Below are 3246 nucleotides of genomic sequence, written 5' to 3'. Positions count from 1 at the left end.
AGAGATAGAGACTCATCCCCGATGGTTTGTATTCGGCAGCGTTTCTATTGTGACACCTACCTACCATCTAACTGCCTTCAGCAGTGCACGTCGACATGTGGTGAGAGAGAGAGAGAGAGAGAGAGAGAGAGAGAGAGAGAGAGAGAGAGAGAGAGAGAGAGAGAGAGAGAGAGAGAGAGAGAGAGAGAGAGAGATTCTCACGGCGATTTGTGTATTCGGCAACGTTTTTGCTGCAACACCTGGTTGCCATCTAAATTGCATTCAAGAATGCACGTCGGCGTGCAGCGGTAGAAAGAGAGAAAGAGCGGAGGAGGCGACATTGGGCAAGCAGAAGCAAAAGAAATGGAGCAAGGGAAAGCAAAAGGAGAAGGTCCACAATATTATGGTTTTGTTTGATGAGGTTACTTATGATAAGCTTCGTTTTGAGGTTCCGAAGTACAAATTCATCCTCTCAGATTGACTAAGGATGAATGGGTCACTTTCTTGCAAAGCTATTAGGGACTTGATGGCCATAGGCACCATATTTACGCTTGTAGTTGCTCATCAGTGTTCAAGAAAAATCATTTTTTGAAACATACAAAATTCCTTTCCTTGAATTTGCCAAGAGATTTTAGAAAATTAGGTTATCTTTTTGGGTTTTTGCACTATCTTTCTCTATTTTGAGGCGGAATTTCTCCTTGTCCTCTTGCTCTCAACCGGCATTTTTGAATTTGAAAACAGCACGATATTAAGTTGAGACACATTTTTCCAAATCAACAAGGAGAGTTGAACTCAAGACCTTTTATTCAAGAGGGAAATGGCATAACCAATCTATCACACTTGGGTGATGGAAATGTTAAAAAGAAGAGAATTTTAATGTCGTAGGAAACTATCCCAAGAGACCTTAAGACGAGGAGAGTTGAATCTGTGATTCTGCATTGAACTGCCATAAACACACACACACACACACACACACACACACACACACACACACACACACAGAGAGAGAGAGAGAGAGAGAGAGAGAGAGAGAGAGAGAGAGAGAGAGAGAGAGAGAGAGAGAGAGAGAGAGAGAGAGAGAGAGAGAGAGAGAGAGAGAGAGAGAGAGAGAGAGAACCTGCCCTTGAACTTCCGTAAGGAGCGTGCGCCGGCGCGCGGTCCTAGAGAGAGAGAGAGAGAGCACATGATGGAGATTAAGTCTCGCTGACAGCGGCGGTGTAGAGCAAGCTGTAGATCAGCCCACGCCATCTCATTTTCCCTTTTCGCTTTTGACTTTTGCAGGACGTACGGCCCTTTTCTTCTCTTGAGTCTTCCTGCGCAATGAATGGCTGATGCTCGGTCGCCAATTGCCTATGATCAAGGTAAGAATACTAATTACATTGGCCTTATGATGAATGGACATCATTAATTGTGAGGCTTATAAGCTTTACTTGATATGCTTTGTAACAAGTTGGGGAGAATTTAATAATGTCCTTGAATGATATCATTACATGGGTTCTAAATCCGTACATGCATTGACATGGTGTAGGTCAGGCGGATGGCCGGACAATTTGCAAAGCCGAGATCAGAGGCCCTAGAAGAAAAAGATGGGGTGAAGGTGCCAAGCTACAGAGGGGACATTATCAATGGAGATGATTTTGATGAGAAGTCCAGGTACCCGGACCCGGATCGTATGATCACATCCTACAGTCAGGCAGATGCATCACTCAATTTGCTTCGGTCTTTTGCAACTGGTGTCTATGCTGCCATGCAAAGAGTGATCCACTCGAACCTTGATTTCACCTCTCACAGTGAGCAAGGTAGCAGGTCATCACCTAAAATTTCAATGACTGTTGCTGCATTCCTATTACCTATATTTTGAGCTCATCAGCAAAATGTTCCCACTCTCTCTCTCTCTCTCTCTCTCTCTCTCTCTCTCTCTCTCTCTCTCTCTCTCTCTCTCTCTCTCTCTCTCTCTCTCTCTCTCTCTCTCTCTCTCTCTCTCTCTCTCAATCTGTATCTGCTTGCAGGTACCGGGAACTGCCGAAGCGGGTGGACGAGGCCCTGGGCTTCATGGGGGCGGTCGGCGGGCTAACGCTGGATCACCCGCTCATGACCAGCACTGACTTTTGGATGTCACACGAGTGCCTGCTGGCTGCCCTTTGAGCAGGCACTAACGCGACTGGACTCCATGACAGGTCAGTGCTACGATTTCTCTTGCCACCTTCACTTGCTTTTTCAAGTTTGACTCTCTGAGGACCTCCCGTTCGATAGTTCGCCGCCTGCAACAGCCAACGAGTATGATTCAGATTGGTAGTGTAGATACGTTGATGAATCTCATTAAGCTGGCATCAAACATGAGAGTCTGATAAACAAAAGCATATGCAGCTTATTTACCACGCAATACAGAAAAAAGAAGTGCATTCAAGCTAGGATTAAGCTTTTGCACTTGGTTGTAGAGCCAATGGTGGGGACATGTAGCTGGACACTAATAGTGCATCGATAACTGACTAAGATCCCTCACGAGTCACGAGTCACCGAGATCAAGAAATTGCACAGCTAATTTGTAGGGTCAATCTCTTCGTGAGCCATCTCAAGCATGCACGTGTTGTGTGTGGCACCAAGCACATGTCCCTTGAATTTAGAGGGATCTCTCTATCTCTCTCCTCTCTCTCTCTCTCTCTCTCTCTCTCTCTCTCTCTCTCTCTCTCTCACACACACACACACACACCCACATACACACGTTCATGACCTACTCCTGCAAATATGACAAAGGCATCAAACGAAAGCTCGATGCAAATCAAAGATTGTTTACCTACTCTACACGCATGGTCAAGTTGTGCATCTTGAGCCCTTTATCAATCTCCAAATTGGAGGAAAATTTAAGCTAAAAGTAGACACCTACGAGTTGGAATTACAACATTCTAACTAGATTTTGAGCATGGTTTGAAGAATAAGAGAACTAGGAAATGCTTCAAATTTTGACCTAACAGTCTACTAGTTTTTAGTATGCCCTTATTTTGCTCAATTACAAAAGTGTGTTTTTGGCAAGCCCTGGCTGGGACACCATCTGAAAACACTGTTATTAGTATGTGTCCATGTGATTTTATTTGAGAGGGTCATGTTCAAGAAAGTCTGTTATTCTCTTTTCCCTGAACCATTGAGCTTCCTCCTTGTAAACATGCAAACTAGAAGTACAAGTGAAAATTTACAAATTTGTAGGATTTTTTAACTATTTTTGATATATTTTATCAATTTGTATTCCCTTTTCAAATGTTTGTAGTCCAG

At 44.0% G+C, this 3246-nt stretch overlaps 1 pseudogene; it reads left to right on the top strand.

Moving 5' to 3' along the window:
• Positions 1-1516: 1516 nt before the first annotated feature.
• On the top strand, positions 1517-2206 carry LOC147438716 (phospho-2-dehydro-3-deoxyheptonate aldolase 1, chloroplastic-like; annotated as a pseudogene).
• The last annotated feature ends 1040 nt before the right edge of the window (positions 2207-3246 follow it).

The sequence above is a fragment of the Adiantum capillus-veneris genome, chromosome 16, assembly GCF_014529385.1.
Source record: "Adiantum capillus-veneris isolate H3 chromosome 16, ASM1452938v2, whole genome shotgun sequence".
NCBI lineage: Eukaryota > Viridiplantae > Streptophyta > Polypodiopsida > Polypodiales > Pteridaceae > Adiantum > Adiantum capillus-veneris.
Note: the sequence above shows the minus strand (reverse complement) of the source record. Positions and strands in the feature narration are given on the sequence as shown.